Source organism: Ursus arctos, unplaced genomic scaffold (genome assembly GCF_023065955.2).
Source record: "Ursus arctos isolate Adak ecotype North America unplaced genomic scaffold, UrsArc2.0 scaffold_1, whole genome shotgun sequence".
Lineage (NCBI taxonomy): Eukaryota > Metazoa > Chordata > Mammalia > Carnivora > Ursidae > Ursus > Ursus arctos.
The window spans coordinates 35,580,530-35,602,189 of record NW_026622763.1 but is presented as its reverse complement, the minus strand read 5'-3'; the positions used below and the strand labels follow the sequence as shown (position 1 = coordinate 35,602,189).

Genomic DNA, 21,660 nt, shown 5'->3' with positions numbered 1-21,660 from the left:
CCTTATCAATATCACAATAATATAGTGATAAATAGTTTAATTATGAGACAAACCTGAATACTTACTACTACGAGAGCAGACCTTAAAAATCACCTCGGTAATTTATAGTATTTTTTATTTATTCTTGCTCTTTAGTTATAGAATACAGTCATTTAAAAAAGATTTTAAAATACAAATGTGTATATAACAAAAAGTGAGAGTTGCCCATTATCAATTCATTGTCATTCAGAACCTTGCCTTATTCATTTTCAGAGTTATGGATTTCCATAGAAATGTATACACTTTTTGTATAAGGCAATCTCTGAAATGGCCCCCAATGATTCCTACCTCCTAGTAGTCACATGCTCCCCTTGTCTGTGGACTGGATTGACTGAATTGCTCCTAATGCAGAGAATATGGCAGAAATGATGGGATGTTACTTCTGAGATTAGGTTATAAAAAGACTTCCTTCTTGAGTGCAGTCTCATTCTCTCTTGGACAACTTGCTCCAAGGGAAGCCAGCTACCATGCTGTGAGGCAGCCCTGTGGAGAGAAACATGTCAGTGACCTTGGAAACAGATCTGCTGAGGCCTGCCAACAGCCCTGTGAGTGAACGTGGAAGTGGCTCCTTCCCAGTCAAGCTTGAGATAGCTGCAATGGTGGCCAACACCTCGACTGCATCCTCATGAGACCCTGAGCCTAAGCCACCTGGCTAACCTGCTTCCACATTCCAGCCCCAGAAACTGTGAGGTAATAAACGTTGCTTTAAGCTGCTAAGTTTGAAGTAATTTGTTATGCAGCAATAGAAATCTAATACATTTTCTTAACATGCATTTCTGATACACATTTCTTCATATTTGGATATTTGTTTTGATTAAAGTATACTCTTTTCTTTGTGTGTCCCAAGTACTACTCCCACTCCTCCAAATCAAGATGATGTCCAAAACACTAAAATGTTAACATTGTTTTTACTTCTTTGTATTAAAATTTAAATTGTTATTTATTATAAAAATTTTCACTGTATATGAACCTATACAGCATAGGTATTGTTTATGATGCTTTTATACATGTTGGCTCCTAAAAATTACCTTTCATCTTTTATTCTGCCATAAATGTTATTCCCTGAAATAATGATCTTGCTTTTTTTTTTTTTAATCTTGCTTTTTATATGTGGTCTTGTTTGGGGCCAGGACGTGTGGGTGATTTTAACAACTATTGTATTTAATTTATTGTATTTGAAGCTTTAAGAGCATCAAAGTTTCCTCCAGCACTCTTCTGTCAGACAATGCAGTGTCCCAGATAGGGACTACTCCTGACTGGCTTTTAGAATGGGAAGTCAGGGGGTCAGAGCTGACCCAGAGATGTAACCATCCTTGCATTATTGATTTATAATGTAAAATCCTTGAACAAAATATTAATGATCTAAATTCAAAACTATTTTTTTTAAAAAAAGAATAACTCAACATGACCAAATTGACAGTACATGAAAGGTTGGTTCAACATTTACAAATTGAACAATGTAATTACTACATTATCAAATTACAGGATAATAGATGAACAAAAACTACGTAATAAAAATTGACCTCCATGCATGATTTTTAAAAACACATTTTCTCAAATATTCCATGATAACAGAAAATGAATCCCTAGGAAGTAATACTTCTCATCAAAGCAAAACGAAATAAAGCAAAACAAACAAACATACAAACAAACAAACAAAAAAAACCCACCATGATGGTCAGGATAGCCATAAAACTTTTTAAATAGGACTTTAAAATAAAAATTTTAGGAGAGGCTGTATTAGATTTGCTGCAAAAACAAATGACTCTCCAAATTTCAGTAGCTTGTGACCACAAACATTTATACTTTTTTGCATCCAATATTTTATTTCTCAACTTAGGTGGTATTTACCTGGTTGTATCCTTTATAATTATTCTTTAACCTATAAAACTATATATTTATGCTTTATATACTTATGTTATGCTTCAAAAAATTAAATTCAAAATATGGGAATGGATGAATTTGCCTAAAAATAGAATTTCGAGTGTGAACAAAAGAGGTACCAGAGCTGAAACTTAAGGAACTCCAATTAACATTTGAAGGTTGGCAGAAAATAAATTGCTGACAAAGTAAAAGAAAAGCAATCAGAAGAGGAATCAAAAATCTAGGAGAATGATGTGTCATAGAAATAAAAAAAATAGTGTTTCAAGGAGATATTGGTCAACTTCTTCCAATGTTACAAGAAGTTGCGCAAGATGATGACTTTCTATTTGAGCTCTAAAAGAAACCTTAGCAATGTTCTATTCCACTCCCTCATTTTACACCTGAGATTTAAATAGGAAGAAGGAAAAAAGGACAGAAGGAAGAAAGGAAAGAAGGAAAGAAGAAGGGAGGGAGGAAAGAGCCCAGAAAGAGGAAAGGACTTGTACTATGTTATAAAAGGGTTCTGTGACTTCCTACCCAGTTCGAGAATCATGAGTTTTATTCTGGCCAGAGTGAGTGGGATTGTTATGCTTTATGAGTCCAGACAGGTCTTCTATCATATCTCTAATACTGGCTTCAGAATATAACAATGAGAAGTGGTGGTTTTACTTTAAGACGCTATAATATTGTAGCCTCTCCCCTGTTTTGGGAAAACTTCCTAGTCCTAACACTTTCCTTCAGTATGGGTTGCTGGACATTCAGGAAAAAACCTCATTCAGCTGCTATGAGCAAAGTCTCCTGCATATTGAATACTGCAGGGTCTAAGGATAAAGACTTCTTCCCTTTCTCCTCTGCATTATTCCATGTGCCAACTTCTGACCATTTGGAAATCTCCCAATCCCTGGCTTCCTTTCTGGATTATTTCTTCCATTCAATGCATTAATACAACACCGACAAAACATAATTTGCTAATCATCATTTTCTCCCCATTTTCTTTTGCTTCTGTATAATAGTTCTGTGACTCTACACCTATCTGGGAGCCAGACTTTTGGAAGCCTAACCATTCCAGAATATAGATGTACATTCAGAATTAAGGACATTGCCTTTTGGGCTGTCAAAAGAACTTTCCAAAAACTCAAGCCCTTTACTCCTCAGGATGCCAAATGATTCACCTTATTAACCACATAATATGCAAAGCTTGAAAAGGCTTGCTGTAGAGTGTACTTGTTCAGAGGAAATTGGACACAGGAAATTCAAAAGGCAGTAGCAGGTGGTTCTACTGAAGCGAACTCATGTCATTTGTTAAAGAAGGGATATTTGATAATAAGGGATCAAGCAACTACAAATACAGAAGAATTATACAAACTTGGCAGTGTAGAACCAGTAATGTAAGTAAATTAATGTAAGTAACCAAAAAGATCAGATTCAATTCAGCGGAAACCACTTAGGAAGGCAGGGAAGTGTGTAATACATCTCAGAAAGATTTCCATCAAAATATTTGTTCGTGTTTGTTTGCTCTTTAGTTTTAATGTTTAAAAGAGAAGTTGAAGTTTTATTAAGCACCCTTCAGGACTCAGCAGCGTTAGAACGATGAGGCATTCCTGTACCAGAGATGAGAAAAACGGCCACTGTGTTTTCATCAGTTTCATCAGTGGTATCTTTTTCTGATTATTTTTGTCTTGTTCTTCAAATGAAATGTTGAAAAACTAACTACCTCTGTCTCTCACCCACACAAATTCTAATATATCTAGTTTTTCCCTTGTTTGTATCTGAGAATCTGTTTATTTGCAGTAACATCTTGCATGAAACATGCACTACCAAAATAAAAGCAAATTACTGAGTTCCTTTACACATCTAATTAGATGATAGGACTAATGACAACAATAATTTGAAATGAGTCCCTGATCTCTTACACATAGGTTCAATCTATCATTATTTTCAAATAGTTAAAGCATGTGTTCTTATAAAATAATGTTTAAAAATATTGAATAAAAGAATTATCCATGATTTTACCATGTTAAATAATACAATTTATTTAATTATTTGAGAGAGAGAGAGCATGAGCAGAGGGAGGGGCAGAAGGGGAGGCGAAGCAGACTCCCTATTGAGCAAGGAGCCTGGGATAGGGTGGTGGTGGCTGGATTCCAGGACTCTGGGATCATGACCTGAGCTGAAAGCAGTCACTTAACTGACTGAGCCACCCAGGCACCTCAAAATAATATAATTTTGATATCTGAATATATCCTTTGTCTTTTTCCATCTGAGCATACGTTTGCCATGGTTCTAATAATGCTCTATTCAGTCTCTTCTGCTTTTCATCTAATATCATATGCTAATAAACATTGCTTCCATATTTCATAAGATTTTTTTCTAGTGGTAAAATATAACAAAATTTCTATCTTAATCATTTTAAAGATTTTTTAGACAATTTAAGATTTTTTAAATGTTCATTTAAAAAACTTTATAATTGTTCATTCAGTAAATGTGATGTCACTTACCTTACTATTGTGTGATTGTTAGATATTTAAGCCATTTCTTTTTTCTTGAAGTCTACATAGTATGATGATGAACATATTTGTGTACATATTTGTAAACTTTTAAAATGTTTTCTTAAAAGACATTTTTCCCACAAATGAATCGCTAGTTTCAATTCGCTGTGTCAGTAGCAATGTTTGAGCCTAACAGTTTCAGAGCTACTTTAAAAGACCTTTATGGGAAATCATTTACATAATTCAGATACTTGTTCCTGGTTAATCAGATGTGTTAGTTTATACTTTATATTTCAGCTTATCTTAAGACATACATGAATGCTTAAAAGCTAAAAATCTCCACTGTACAATCAATGCCATTGACATAAAGAATCACTTCTCTATTACTTCCTATGAAGGTAAAACATGCTGCAATGCTTAATAATTCCTATTTTTATTTTTCAAAGAATCGTTATGATATTATTTTTAAAAACAGCAGCACATTTGCAGGTATGGCGATGGCTGGTGATGGTTAGAATAATTGCTTTGAATTCCATTGGAAATTTTCAGACTTGTCTTCAGTATCAGGGAGACAAGCAGATGATCAGTTATGAAAAAAATTCAGTTTAAAAGATAGGAATATTTTTTATCAAAGAAAAATGTAAATATAAATGTACTAATAAAGTGTACAAATGTTTAACAAAAGTAATTGGAAATTTGATGCCAGTTGTTCTGTGAGTAACATTAAAAATAAAATTCTAAATATACATATACAGATGTGGCTATATGGAAATTAATCAAATATTGTATTACACATGAGTAGTTTATGCTACATTCTAGCAGAAGAAAAATTAGCTAAAGTTAATTAACCTCTTGTCAAAACATAGCTGCTTATGATTGCAATGATAAATTCCATCCAAGTTGTTCCAATGGCTAGAGCGTTTTATCTTCATATAACAAAGGAGACAGGGAACAATCTGTGTTTGTTGGGGAGAGTGGGCAATATAGAAAAGGGGACTACTGGAGGAAAATGTGTCACCAGAATATTCTAAAAATTCTATGATTATTTCAAGGTTGGTCCTCACAGGTGAAAGCAAAAGACAAATCCTATGGGAGGTATCAAAAATCATATGAAGAGGCAGGCCTGGATGGCTCAGCCAGTTAAGTGTCTACTGTTGGCTCCAGTCATGATCTTAGGGTCCTGGGATCAAGGAGCCCCACCTCGGGCTCCAGGAACCCCACCTCAGGCTCCCTCTTCTGAGGAGAGCATGCTTCTCCCTCTCCCTCTGCTGCTACCCTGCTTGTACTCTTTCTCTGTCTCTCTCTCAAATAAATAAACAAAATCTTAAAAAAAAAAAAATTCTATGAAGGTACTCTAGCAAATACCTTCCTGGAAGCTGAAATTCCTTTAAAAGTAAATAAAATCCCTAATTTCATAATTCATAAGACCTAGAACACAGAAATGCAAATCTACCATGAGGAAATAATGAACTCTCAGGAATAAACCCGTGGTCAACATTGGCTGCCCAGTAGAAACACAGGAAAGTTCTAAAATAGTCTGATGCCTAGACTCCACATGAACTGGATCAGAATCTCCAGGCAGAGGAGCCCAGTAAACGGCACTTGTGAAAATTTCTCACACTCTAAGGTCTAGTTGGGGTTTGATTCTACTCCTAATTACATTTCTATAGCCGTTCACAATTTCCAAAACACTTCTCATTCATTATATCTTTTGATCTTCATTAGCAACATAACGGATTACAGGTCAGAGATAGAACCCTCATTTTACTAATCAAAAACTTTGAAGTCCTAAGAAAGGAAATAATGTTCCCCAAATAACACAGGATACAGATTTGAGGATCAGAAAGAGGAGGCAGAATATGAGGTTTGAGGAGAGAGGCCCCAGAACCTAAGAGGAACATGTGCAAAAATGAGACTGAGGCCACCAAAGACAATTTTGCCTGTGGTGTTTTTGTTGTTCCTACTATAAAAGTTATAAACCCAGAACCTGTGTGGTCCATCACAGAATACTGCTGAGGAAGGACAATCTGCAAGCCAGAAGAGACCACAGCATACCAAGTACTTACAAGCTGAGTCCTTGAGAGACAGTATTTAGTTGGCCTTTTGCCCTCCTACTCTCCCTGGCTTCTTCCCAGCCACATATTTTTGACTGATAGGATCAAAGTAAAATGTTGAATTACCCAAAAATATTCAATTGCATTTTTTCAAAACAGTAAGTAGGATTACATAATCTTCAGAGAATATATTCTAAAGTTTGTCTTCATCCTGCCCATGTCCTTCCACTCAGCTACTTCACTTGACTTTCTCTCATGTGTCTTCAGCCTCTAGCCCTCTCCCTGCAAATCCTTTTATTATCAGTTGCCCAAGGAAAGAATCCTTCCTTTTTTGGAGAGGAAAGGAAGGAGGAAAATTGCTTTGGAAACAGTAGGATTACTACTGGTGGGGTGGAGAAGAGGTGAAATCTGTGGCCGTGCCTGTGTTATTTATGTTCAGCCACACTTGCGAAGCTGGGAAAAGGGTGACTCCCCAGGAAACCAACATGAGGCTCAAGCACTTAATACTTCCCTCTCCAAGGCTCTGCCTCCATATAGGGAGGGAAGATTGCATGGGAGTAGTTAGCCGCTAGATACTCACTTGTGCCATAAGTCATGGTAATGCTGTTTATGCCTCCCTGGCAGTATATTGGTGGATCTAACTCCCATGACCCTGGCTGAGGGGCATCCTATAATTAAGATGAGTTGATCGCCTCACACCCACCCAATGGGATTTCAGTTCAAGTGTCAACTTCCAAGAACAAGGGAACACTTTGATCACTTTTGGCTTCTCACATTTGCCCTAGCACCTTCGGTTTGAATTTCATTCTGCTCCTTGATAATTAATAAATTTGCCTCTTTTCCTACCTTAGCTCAATTGAGTTTACCTATAGATGAAATTTGCAGGCTTGGTAGAGACACACTCCAGTTCTTAATTCCTGCAAATTGCTCTCATATGAAGTTGACTTAGGTGTCTTTAAGTATCTACTTCTCATACTGTCTCTAAGCAACTGGCATGCCGTAGTTCTAGTCTGGACACAAAGACACAAAGACAGAACAATATTCCTTTGCTCACAAATATTTACTAATAATTGTGGCATCTGGGGCGCCTGGGTGGCTCAGTTGTTAAGTGTCTGCCTTCGGCTCAGGGCGTGATCCCGGAGTTCTGGGATCGAGCCCCACATCGGGCTCTTCCGCTAGGAGCCTGCTTCTTCCTCTCCCACTCCCCCTGCTTGTGTTCCCTCTCTCGCTGGCTGTCTCTCTAATAAATAAATAAAATCTTTAAAAAAAAATAATTGTGGCATCTGATTATGAGTAATCGTTCAGCCTACCATACAATCATTCTGAGCAGTGAGTCAGTCTCCCCAGAGACGTCAGTCTTCGTAACTTTGAGTTCATATAATACTTTAGTGTCAGAGCTGACACGCTCTTCCAAGAACAGTGGCTATTTTTTGACTCCAGAACAGCCAATTCCCGAACTATGTCTCTCTTAATTTAGTGAATTTTTAGGTGTGATTGTTTTAAAATTTTGTAATTAACAACAGTGTGGCCTTCATGATTTTATTATTCCAATAACCATCAGTTCAGGCATGATTTCCCTTTCTACCAACACCCTCTGTCCACAAGTGTTTCAACAGTTTGGCAATTACAATATTCTCTCTAAACTCTTGTACAGAGAGATGAATTGGATTTAAAGTACAATCATGTGCCTATGTAAAGTCTAAAATCCTGACAACCTCCAAAAGAGTACTTTTTAAAAAAAATTTGCTATCTACATAGTCTTAATTCAAAGGAGTGTCATGGTCTGAGGAATTACAATCAGCAACCAATGAAATTTTAATGGAAGCTCAAAATATTTGCTTACATGAAAAATGATGAAGCTCTAAATAACATAATCCTCAGGAATGCCCTTTGCTCTCCTTCCTGCTTCCCTTATAGTCCAGATATTTCAGACAATTTCATCCTAATTCTCCCATCTTTCCCTCCATATCCACCCCCATGCAAGTATTTTCTTTTCATCCCATCATTGTTTCACTTAACATCTCTTATCAATTAAAAACAGTATCTCCAGAAGGGGTGAGAGAAGAACAAAATTGGACTCACTGACACAGGATTCTGGAGAGGGCAAAGCTGTGAACCTGCCAATGTTAACCCTTTTTGCATCACTAGGGGGTCCAAACTACAGCACAATATGAATTAATGTTTCTTCTATTTATCCTTCCTTAGTAACTAACCAACCTCATTTTCTTGATATGAAATCTCAATAAATATAGTTTGAGAAAGCATTACATGTTTCATGGAATATGGCCCTTCCAATTTCTAGAAAGCTGTGGATTCTAAGAAGAGCTGTCAGAATATTTACCAATTTGAGACCTATCAGTAGCCATCATGACTGTACTCAGCACCATGGGATGATGCTAGTTGGAGAGAGGCAATAAAAATCTTGTGAAATTATTAAGGACAAAATGAGAACAAAAGAAACTATCTGAAATCTTAGGGAGAGCACCTAATGTGCAGATGACAGAAATGCTACAGTGAAACTGTTCTGAAGATGGAAAAATGAACAATTCAAATATAAACATTGAAAAGTGTTGAATTAAATTTGATAAAATGCTAATGACAGTTGTACTGGATGTCTTCTACCTGGCTCTCCAGATCCACTCACTACCTTTCCCACCATGCTGTGTGCTCCAAAGGACTAATCTGTATTGATTCTGTCCAGAAGCTCCCTTGTGTTTTGGCTTATCTTTGGTTGGTTGTTTTGTTTTTTTGTGTGTGTGTTTGTGTATGTTTTGTGGGGTTTTTTGTTGGTTTGTTTGTTGTTTTTTGCTAAAGAGAAGTAGGAACAGGAAATAGTTGGATGGGACGAAAGGAAAGCTGGCCAATATTTTTATTTTTCCAACTCTCTCCCACCAGGTCACCTGTTTTGGCTGCATTCCTCTACAGAAGGCCATAGGCCTATCAGGTAACCCTGCCAATATAGTTACTCTTTCTGCTTTCTTCGTTGCCCATTCTTGCTAGCCCTTGGTACTGCAACATCCCTTGTGGATTTCCCTGAAAACTACCCACTCTTTTATAGCTGGTTCCTTTATCAAATTCCCCTCAATTACTAAGTTCAGGTGTGCTGTTTCTTGATAGCACCCTAATTCGGATTTCTTAAAAGGAATAAAAAAGAATACCATGCTCTTAAACACTGAAAATAATTTCCCAACAAAATTACTTCCTTGTTCTTATCAGACATCAACTTTGCAAAATTTTCTCCCATCAATATTCTTTATATAGTATGACATATCCTATACACTTGAGCTAAAGAAAAGAACTCTAGCACATACAATTAAAAATATTTTTTTAGAAATTATGGTATATGGCTTTGTATTACATTGTTTTTTGATATGGAATGGGGAATACATTTGTTTTCAAAGATATCTGTGCTTGTGCCCCAAATTCAGTTTGCTTTTGAGGGTTGAAAATAAAATTACCTCCCAGAAGACTGATAGATTATAGAAAAAAATCTATGCTGAAATGAAAATTGGACTATAATTTTAATAAATTATTGTCCTCACCTTCCTATTACACATGAACTTCTTCATAAATACAAGTGATGTTAGCCTCACATGGAAACAGAACAGTGTGAAGAATATTACGGGACCCTCTAAAAATCCCAAATTGTCTCCTTCTTCCAAGTGTTAGATGCTTGAAAGCCTTCCATTAGTTATTCCTTGGGTTTGGTTAAGCATTGCCCTCCTCTATGTTCTCTCTATCCTCTTCTTTGCAGATGCATTTATCTATACAGCAGGAGCTGCACAATAAATCACAAACAGCCAATAGTAAATTTTCCTTTTTCTTTTTTTCAAGATTTTATTTATTTATTTGAGAGAGAGAAAGAGAGAACAAGCACGAGCGGGGGGGTAAGGGTGGGGGGGAAGGGGCAGAGGCAGAGGGAGAAGTAGACTCCCCACTGAACGGGAAGCCAGACATGGGAGTTCATCCCAGGACCCTGGGAGCATGACCTGAGCTGAAGGCAGATGCTTATCTGATTGAGCCGCCCAGGTGCCTCTGACAGTGCATTTTCTATCACATCTTCTGATTAGCCAGAAGAAGGCACTGGAGCTGCCAGGAGAAAGGGGCTTTGTAAACATGCTCTTCCCAGCAAACAGAGCAGGGAAGAGCAGCGTGGAGATGCTTTATGTGCTCATAACTGATGTTCTGCACAATTCACCTTTCTGTACACGAGCAGCACAACTTTTTCAGTAAAGCCCTCAAAAAGAGGAAGACAGGAAGGAGGAAAAGAAAAGTAGGAAAAGAAAACACAAAAGAAGGTAGCAGCTCTTTTGAAGCCTTCCATTAAATCCGGGTAGCAACCCATGGGTCCGTTGCCCTAAGCTAAAGTAATGAAATAATTTCTGGCTCCCTATTCCCTACCAGGGATAAAACAAAGTGTTCTTTAACCTCTTGCTAAAGATTAACCTCACAATGACATAGGTGATCACCCCTATCATAAGCTTTTACCTGCAAATGAGAAACTGCAAAACCTAAAAAAATCCTCAAGGACTGAATTTTTAATGTTAGTGTTATCAGTCCTGATGACAGACAGTTTGAGCTTCAGGAAGCCTCAAGGGGGGAGGGGGGTCCTCAATCCCATCCCAGAGGTGACCAGAAAGCCTCCAAGTATGTATGTCTGCCTTCGCCTGGCATTAGTGATTATCCGCACGGCTCCTCTGCAGAGTTCGCCTTGGCTGTATACACTTTCAACTCTTTCCCGCCCTGCAGTTTAACGCTACAGACCATCTAAGTATCAAGAAAGTAAAAAAGGAATCAGATTTAGGACACATAGTAGAGAGAAGTCAAGAATAACCACAACAACAACTTCAGAAGCCGCTGTAACAAAAGCCTGGTGCTACTGGGGGGGGGGGGGGAGGCATATTAATTCTCTGAGATAACCTGCTTGTTTGATTGTGTTCCAACTTTCTCCTCAGTTCTATGTTCAGAACCTGCCTGGGTTAGCTGCATGCAGGTCCGAGAACTTTATGCCCTGGTGTGTATTCTGGTCTTGAATCATAACTTTTTCTCTTTCTGTTGAATTTGTTCAATGACTCAATTTGAAGGATTTTTCTAACTCAAACCTCTTTTTGGCCGGCACATTGCGACACTCTCATTTGGAGACACCAGCTCTCGCTGTCTTCAAAAGGAACATTTTACTCTGCCCTAACTCTAAGCACATTTACTATTGTTAGCCTCAGCAACTGCACTCCAAAGATTTAAGTCCTTTAGCAGCACCCTAAATGGCCTTCATTATTTACCTTCGTTTCTAATTTAGTATCATGTACAGGACAGAAATCTTGCGTTCCAAGCCATCAATCAGCTCATCTTTATAGATTATGATAAAGTTAGTGCCTAAATGTTCACATTTGTCACTTCAAAGACAAATACAAAGGCTACATTTCCCAATTTTTACTCCAAATTTCTAATTCCACGCTGTCAGTTCTTTAAAGGAGTATTCTTTTCCTTCACTAGTGTGTGCTGAATATGCACGTAACATCCTTTCTTCTTCAAATACCCTGCAATTTCATGCCTCTTCCAGTTTCTCCTTTATACATTTTCATATAATTTTTCTAGTTTTCATATCTTAAATTATCTTCCCTGCCTCACAGTTGCAGGTAGAAAAATAAAGACCTCCTTTGAGTTGACATTTAAAGGTTTATTATTCTCTCTTTGATATATGAGCTTAATGCTCATTAACACTAAAATGGACTGGCGGAGGGGGGAAAAAAAACCTGCCTTCAAAGATCCTGGGATAAATAATGTAACACAGTCTCCTTTCCTCCTCACTAAAACGATATTAACCAATTCCACATTCCTTCAAAGTAAGCTTTTAAAAGTTTAATACTGTCTGCTTTTGCTTTTCAAGGGTGTCCTAAGGCTGTCCTGGAGTCTGATTGCTTTGTTAGGAATTCTTTTTCCTCAAAATAGATTTAATATGTCGTCTATCCCATTGTTTATATCTGTTCTTTAAAATTAAATTTAAAGCAGCTTCAAAACACCAAATTATTTGAAATTAAGTATCAAACATATAATCCCTTGGAAAACATGATCACTTGGTCCTCTTAAGATTTGGGGGAGCTCTAATAGTTGAGATTTTTTTAAATTAAAAATGTTAACATAAGTATTTAAATCAATGTTTTTCCTTAATAAAACAATTTTTTTCAGAATCCCTTTCTGCTCCATATTTGTACCAGTTTCTTTCTGTGTACACTTATCTCTCTCTTCTATCAGAACACTAAAATGGGCTAAAGTCAAAATTACCCAACCTCTGCATGGAACTACGAGGGGCACAGTTTGTTTCTCTGGCCCTTTAAATCCTACCCTTTCATTCACACATCAGTCAAGAATACATCACACCATAGGAGTCTAATGGCAATTTTATATAACTTTTCACAGGTCACCTATTATATCTGAATCCCATATTGGAAATAGTTCAGGAAAGCCGTGGTGTTCTCTCCATCATGAACTTCTAATTACTCAAACAATATTAAACACTGGAATTTCCTGAGATGAAAACACTTGGATTGTTCCTGGAACAAATAATAAATTCCCCAAAGGGATAAGGAGTTTCCGATTTTGTAAGGTGGGTGCCAATTATCTGAAGTCTTTCCTCAGGGATCTTATCCACCTCAGTGGATCTTCTATGCACGATGATAGTTTTGAAGACAGAAGTTCTCCAGGAATGGGAGGTACAGGCAACTTGTACTGGTCCTAACTTCAATTCCTACCTGGGATTCCCTTTCCAGAATTTTCCACTTGCTCAAAATCTCCTTCCTCAAGTTTCAGTTCTTAATGCTAATCAGGATTATCTCAGGGTTCAGTTTTGTGTAGCAGACTGCATGCAGAGATAACAAGATAGCTCAAGTTTTCGTATCTGATGGGCCCCATTGCTTCAGCAGTCTGGAGAGTGGAGCAACATTTTCCATAAGCTAGCCTGACACATAACATCAAAAACTGAGGAGGTCCTCACCTTTCCTATGTCAGACCTAGAAATGAGAATCAGCTGACTTGGGCTTCATTCAGGGAAAACCAAAAGTCAAATGTATTAATTCCCCATTGCATCTTCCTCGATTTTAACAAGACATTTATTAGCCTTTGGTACCAAGATTATATCAGTACTTCCCAGATGTTAATGTGTCTGTGACGCTGAGAATCTTCATATGATGCAGATCCAGATCCAATGGGTCGGGGATTTGGCATGAGACTGCGTTTCTAACCATCTCCCAGGTGACACTGGTCTGATGCTGGTTCACAGATCACACTCTGACAAACACGAGACTCCAAAAGCTTAAAAGTTTGCAGACAATGGCGTATTAAAGCATTCCCTGGAGAAAGTGAAAATGCAGCGTCCCAAAGTCCATGCTGAGAGCTTCTCAGGTGCAGCCCAGACATCAATTTTTTAGAAAGTACTCCTGATGCTCAGGCTTCAGGGCATCAGTAGATCACTCTGGAAGAAAGACAAGTTCAGGGTGTGCTGGATTTAGCTTTGGGCAAAGCATCAGACCAAGGTGCCAATCTTGGCTCTCCAACGTACTAAGCTGTGATCTGAGATAAGTAATTAAACATCTTTTAGGCATAGCTCCCAAGGCTAAAAACAAACAAACAAACAAACAAACGGGTTTTGTATTGTCTGCTCTGCTGCATCCTCCCATTGCTGCGAAGTTCCAACGGAATCATGTATGTTCACAAGCTATACAAATGTAAGTTGTCTGGCAACGCTCTGTAATCATTTCCAGACTCATTTGATACCGAGATGTCACCACCATCTTCCTGATGTATCGCCAGCCCCGCTTTTCCAGCCTTTGAAATATTCAGAGAGGATCACAGTAATATGCTCTGAGGGAGTCCTGGAACCCCACCAGGAAGCCTCAGATGTTGAGAAATGCAGCAGAGCATTTACTTAGGGGAGTCAGTCACAGAGACAGGTCTCATTCATGTCAGGAACAATTACAGATGCAAATTTGAATCTATAAAGCCCCAGTTTCCTAAGAGATCACTTTTCTCTTCATGATCCAATAATATCTTTGATAGTCTCTTGTTCTTGGAGCCTAAAGCTTTAGGAGACCTGCAGGATACAGTGATTAAACATTTTTTCCTCCCTGACTAGCAAAAAAAAAAAAAAAAAAAAGAGGCTCACTGATCACTGGTGTTTGCATCAGACATGACTCTGAGACCAAAGTAGGGGTTTTGATGAATTGAAAACAATCCATATGTCAAGTGATAATCTAGTTCTTCTAGTTCTTCCATTTCATTGAACATCTGTTCAATCTTGTAGTTCCATCAGCCAACAGAAAATATCCTCTCATCTTTCCAAGGGCATCCCCTCCACCCCCAGGTCCCTTGCATTCAATACCTGTCGTTATTCAAGATGCAGGAAATTCCCTTTTGGAAGAGATCATAATTCAAATATACATGAATGTACGATCCTTTGGAAGTAATCATCTGAGCCAATACGAAATCCAAAATATGGACTTTAAAAATAAAAATAAGTGCAACTGGATATGTAAAAATGCACTGCAATTATCTGAATCCACATTCATGTCAAAATATAGATACACACACATAACATGCACACACACACATATGTACAAGAATTTTAAAAAGTTCTTCGTAACTTAAAAGAATTTTGCATGCAAAACTAGCACTGAGCTCAAGTGAGTTGGTGACCCATTTAAGACTTGCAGGAGCCTGAGTACTGGGAAGGTCTTCAGGAAAATTCTTCACTTCACATCCACTCACCACTCATCTGTCTGTACCCAAACCCCAAATATCTCCCCCAGCAGACTGATGCCTAAAATTGTCACATAGAAAATCTTTCTTTGGAGTTAAAAAGAAAAGACCCACATTAAACTCTGTCAACTGTATAAACCATGTGAGTAAATCTCCTTCTTTCAGATAGATTTCTATATTAGTTTTCTATTACTACTGTAACAGATTATCACAAATATAGTGGCTTAAAGCAACCGAATTACTTACCTTACAGTTCTGAAAGTCAGAAATCCAAACTGGGTTCTACTGGGCCACAATCAAGCTGTTGGCAGGCTCTATTCCTTCTGGAAATTCTAGGGGAGAATCCATTCCCTTGCGTTGTCCAGCTTGTAGAAGCCACCCATGTTCCTCAATTCATGGCTCCTTCCTACATCTTCCTAGCCGATAGCATAGTATCTTCAACTACCTCTTTCTCTGACCTCTGTTTTCATCTTCATGTCTTCTTCTCTGACTCTTCTGGCTCCCTCTTCCATTTTTTAAAGGACTCTTTTGATTACATTGAGCCAATCCAGATAATCCAGGCTAATCTCATCTCAAGGTCCTTAATCATATCTGCAAAATCCATTTTGCCATATAAGGTGATATATTCATGGGTTTCAGGGATTAGGACATGAACATCTTCAGCAGTCCATTATTCTCCCTATCAGTGTGTCTAAAAAACTATCCTATAAAGAGGGTGGTTTTGATAATAGGGCACAGAAAGTAAAGGGGTTACAAGGCAGAACATGGAAAATAATGGGTGGGACACCAAAAGATACTGAGCACTTGGGAAAGGGAAGGTATGCCCATATTAGAGAGAAAAGCCCTAACAAAGGAGATGAACAGTGATGAAGTCAAACTTCATCTACTTCACAGTTTTACTTAGGCTCTGCTACAAAATGAAAAATATGTAGGCAATAAGCACAATATGCTTTGACTACATATACATATATGTACATACAGAAATACATATATACACATATCTAATGGGAATCATGCCAGTTGTTTCTTGGTGGGTGTCATGTGGGTAATTTTTTCTTATATTTTTCTGTCATTTCTCTTTATTCCACCTTCTAAAAATCCTCTACTCCTGCTGTGAACTGCTCTAATCTAGATTGTATCTCTTCTCCCTGGGATTACTATAGTAACCTCTAAAATGTCTCTTTATTTTTGTGTTTGCTGTCTTAGTTTTATTAAAAACTTTTTTTTTTTAATTTGGGAATCATTGACACACAACGCTACATTAGTTTCAGGCGTACAACACAGTGATTCAACAAGTTCATACATTACGCTGTGCTCAGCACAAGTGAAGCTACTATCCATCACCATACAACACTATTACAAGACCATTGACTATATTCTTTATGCTATGCCTTTTATCTTCATTACTCAATCATTCCATACCTGGAAGCCTGTATCTCCCACTCCCCTTCATTTTGCCCATCCTCTTGGCCCCCTCCTTTCTGGCAACCATCAGTTTGTTCTCTGTATTTATAGGTCTGATTTTATTTTTTGTTTGTTTGCTTGTTTATTCATTTGTTTTTTTAGATTCCACAGATGAGTGAAATCATGCTTGCTCCTTTAATCCCTTCTCCACGCATCATCCTATCATTCTAAACTGCCTATCTGCCACCTGAACCCCCACTGCTTCTCCAGCCTCAGCTTTCTGGTTGCTTTCTCACACTCGGCTTCAGCCACACTGCACTGCGTGATGATCCCTGATGCTAGGCCACCTTGTGCTCCCCCACAGTACCCTGAGTACCTCTGCTACTATTTCATGCTGTCTCAATTTTTCGCTAAACTGTATCTCCATAAGGGCCGGGATTGTTATACCCAGCATAACGTGTTGCCTAGCATATAATAATTTCTAGTAAATGTGCTTAATAAGTGTACCATTTTAAAAATAATAATGAAGATACCTTTCCCTCTATTTTCAGATAGGAACACAATGCTTCTGCCCTCCCCAATACACCCTCACAGCTACTGCTTCCAGGAAGGAACCTGGTGGTGAGAACCCAACAGACACTGGTCTGCATCCAAAGCCCCAGTGAAAACCAATCACTGAGACAACATAGAAATTACTAATTATGGATGAACTGTGATTATAGTGAGGTGAAACATGAACAGCAGTATAAGCAAGCACCAGATACAGCTCTAGAAAATCTGAGATAGCTTTGTTGCTGTAGCGGCATTATGGGTAGAGAACTTTCTATCTTTAAAATGCTTTTCAATTTGGTTCATACATCTCCTTTCAGGGAAAGTGCTTGTTATCATTTACAATGAACTAGCTAGACAGAGCATTACACATATGTCTGAAGACACACCCACATACTGCTCAGTTCAGTTGAGTGGTATTTTCTTTCCATGTCTCTACATAATTAGCTTTTTAAATACAGATTTGACAGATTTGATAAGTGTTTGCTGGTCCACAAAAGTGGAATTTTTTTTTGTTTCATTTTTGAAGCGGCCTCATAGCAAATACCCAATAACATTGCCATGGAAATGATTTTTATTCCATGGGCTAGACCATCTGCCAGAAACTTCAGAGCAGGAGGAAGGGTAATGCCTTGGGTTTCAGCTCAAGAAGGAGAGGTCACCTTACAGTTTTTGATGAACCTCCAAGACAGTATGGCAGCAGGGATGGTGGTTTAGGAAGGCGGAGCTCAGAACCTCACCAGAGTAAAGAAAGGAAACGTTCACATATGAAATCTTTTGAAAAATGGTCTATTGTTTCATGTGCCATTCTGTGACTCTAGGTTTTGAGTAAAACAATGGAAAAATCACAGCCCCTAACTCCAGTGAGTTAGTAAGGAAGACAGATGATATTTTGAGCACTCTCTTCACAGTACAGATGTTGAAATCTTTTCTTTTTCAAACTAAAACTCAAGATGCAGCATATTATATAAATACTGCAATAGTAAAAAAAAAAAAAAAATAGCGTCATGGCTGTTTTCTGAAATGATGTAGCCACTATATCATTCTGTAATTACAACCCAACTGGTGAATCTTTTATCTTAATATTGGTATTTCTATCAATACCACCTGTTTAACAATCATGACTGCAACTGGCAGCCACAGTCAGATAAATGGATGCTTGGGCCTCTGTCAAATAAATCCTTAGAAATCAATTTTGTTTATTTTTTAAAACAGAGTTTTTTTGGCTAAGACATTTAAGGAATCTCTAAAAACAAGCGAAAAAGGCAAGGAAAACAGAAGAGTGTCTATGTTTAGATGTTTTAAATTTCATAGCTAACAATTCAGAAATGATATTTATTCTATCATGTTTATATAGGTATATAAGTAATTGCAATATCAGGTTATATTTTAAAAAACGGATAACACTAAATCAACCTCATTCTGCATTTCTTTTATATACGGAGTTGTAGCGCTGAAGTTTATCATCAGTTTTACTAAAGAAACTATCTAGAAATGTCATGCAAGATACACGATAAGGCTTTTAAGGGACAGGGGGGCATAAAATGTGGGAATTAAAAAAATCATACCTTGGTCCTTCTCTCAGTTATTCTATAGAGAATAGTGGACATGGAAAGCAGTTCTGTCACAGAAAGTCACAGAAGTGCAAACAAATGAAATAAAGAGACGTGTATGGTGCTTTGGGCCCTATTCACACAGTAGGCACTTAATAACAACAGTTTGGTGGTGGTCCATAATAAAGTGAATCTTACTCAGAGGTAGCTGCTTTTAACAGTGACACTTTTTGGTAACCAGTGCCACCAAAATTCTGTAATAACTTTTTAGAGAGTAAATCGCTTTTTAAAAAGTATAATAGCCATGACGAAGCATATAGGGAATGGTTCTCCAGCTCTAATTTTAAATAATGCTTTCTGTGTGAAGTAGCCAAGCTGTAAGATGCCTTTGATACTTCAAACATCCTTGCTTAGCTGGGAGTTCAAGGCTAGCCTACCCAGTACTAGAATTCTTAGCTAAAAACAAAAGTAATCATAACATCAAAAACTGTAGCTACCATTTTTTGGGCCAAACAATCAACTGAAAATGAGAAAGGCTGGGTCTCTGTTTACCTCTGATTACATTTATTCATTTAATATTTATCCTAACTGCATTCTTAATAGATACTAATAAGATGATTTTAAAGTTAAGAAGGGAATAATAAAAATACAAGAACAGACATCTCTTTCAGAATAAACCAGTTTCTTAAAATGGGTCAGATGTAAAACTGAGGTCACAGAAGTAAGCAGCATGCCCTTAATCACAGGTAGGAAGTGATGCAGCCAGGATTTCCATCCTGGTCTGACTTCATTTCTATGCTCCTAACCATCTTATGGTACAGCCTCCAAATATAGAAACATGTTTAAAATAATACTTTTTCTGAATATTTCATTGCATTTGTTTAGTGTAGAGATCCCACCTGGCAGCTCAGGGTGCCAAGTTGGGCCCCAGGTATGTTCTATTTGACTGCCCCCTGCCTCCAGCTCATTCACCTGCCTGAGCCTGACAGTACAGGAGTTGCAACCTCTGAAATAACATTGTTCATATTTCAAATTATTTTCAAAGTATCTTCTCATATTGTCTTTCCTGCTCAGAATAAACCAAAAGGTTAATAAGAGATGCACTGTTATTCCCATAGGATGAACGGACTGACACTTAGAAAACAAATAACCTATCAAGGAACACACTGTAAGTGGTGCAAAGAGCACAGCTCTGATGCAGAATCTCATCTCATTATGCCGGGGCAAGTTTCTAAAACCATCTGAACCTTAGTTTCATCACCTATGGAATGGACATTGTATTACCATGTCCAATGGGTGGGGTGAGGCTTAAATTATACATATAAACCCTCCAACAGAATGTCTGTCATCTAACAGATTCTCAGTAAAAATTAATTTTGTTCTCTCGTTAATGATTGAAGACTAAGTTAACAGTGTATGAAGAAATGAGGTCAGAAGATAAGATAATAAAGATCCCGTCTGCTCTCTCTTCAGGGTATGATCCTACCCACCATTGTGAATGCAGATTAGAAGCTTAATTAAAGTAGAAGAGTAAGATCAATATATTCTCAAGCTAAATGAAAAGGGAATCAATGTTTAACTAGATTTTTAATTATAAAAATGAATATATGCTTATGGTAAAAAGAAATTCAAAGAGTAATAGGAATAGAACTACAAGTTATCTGATTGAAAGCTCCAACAATACTCCAGAAATAATTACTGCTGGTTACATTTATACTCCATTACTTTTCATGTTCTTTCTGAGAATTTTTATCACACACACACACACACACACACACACACACACACACACACACACTTCTCAGGACTTATATGTAGCTATTTACATAAAACAGACTATAAATATAAATAAATACACACAAAAAAATACTACACACACAAAGAACATATACATACATACATACATGTTTATATAGGTATATGCACATTCATGCATATATTGATACTAAATGCAGCACATTCTTTATAACATCTATGTACAACTCCATAATTCAGAATTTTTCTGTCATCTTTAAACCATTTTGAGCTATTATAAAGAATACTACAACAAACAAATCTTTGTACATGTTTAAAGCTTTGTCTCTAGAATATATTCTAGAAGTAGGTCTCGAATATGGCATGTTTAATTGTTCTAGGTATTATCAACTATACTCTAAAAAGTGGCTCATCCTCCAATAGTATATGAGTGTTTATTCACTCGTAACCTGTCCAATAGTGCATAATATTTGACAATGTGAGAATAGAAAAATGCAAATGCACTGTATGACCTTAGTCATTTTTCAGGCTGAAAACATTTTTTTTTTTGCCTTTGTAAATTTTTTCTGTGAACTATTAGCTCATTTTCATAGTTTTTTAATTTGTGAAAGATGTTTGTATATAAAGGAAATTACCTTTGTAAAGCAGTGCTAATAAATTAAAATAAACCTTTTAAAGAATTGTAAATATTTTCTTATATTGTCCTTTATTATTTGTGCTTATAAAGGTTATTTTTGTCCTCAACAATTGAAAAAAAAATTTTAAACCAATTTTATCAGTCATTTTATGAATTTTGGATACTGGCTCATTTGTAGAAAGGTCTTTCCCCTCAAGATTGTTTATAAATTCACATAAAAATTCATTTTCATGCCTTTGTTTCACAGTTTCCATATACATATTCTATAGTGTATACTCTATAGTGATTCTATTTTGGTTTATCTAATGATACAGAAATGCATTTTAATTTTTCTCCACTGTATATTCAGTTTCACAACATAAATCATTGAATATTTTCCCATTTATTTGAAGTTGTTATATTTTAAAGTCTCATATGCACTGAGATGCATTATTTTTATTTCATATTATTTAATTGTTTCACTAATTTGCCTTTGTTTCTTTGAAAGATAAACCAAATTGACAAATCTTTAGCTAGACTCACCAAGAGAGAACTCAAAATCAAAAACAAAAGTGAAGATATTGCAA

The 21,660-nt window shown here is 37.0% G+C and overlaps 1 protein-coding gene across 1 annotated transcript in view; it reads right to left on the bottom strand.

The window, feature by feature from the left end:
• Nucleotides 1–226: 226 nt before the first annotated feature.
• Nucleotides 227–21,660, bottom strand: part of ARL6IP6 (ADP ribosylation factor like GTPase 6 interacting protein 6) — a 453,211-nt gene continuing 431,777 nt past the window's right edge. The window contains exon 5 of the mRNA XM_057317806.1: nt 227–522. The gene's annotated coding sequence lies outside the window, so the exon portion shown is untranslated. The remainder of the gene's footprint in view (nt 523–21,660) is intronic.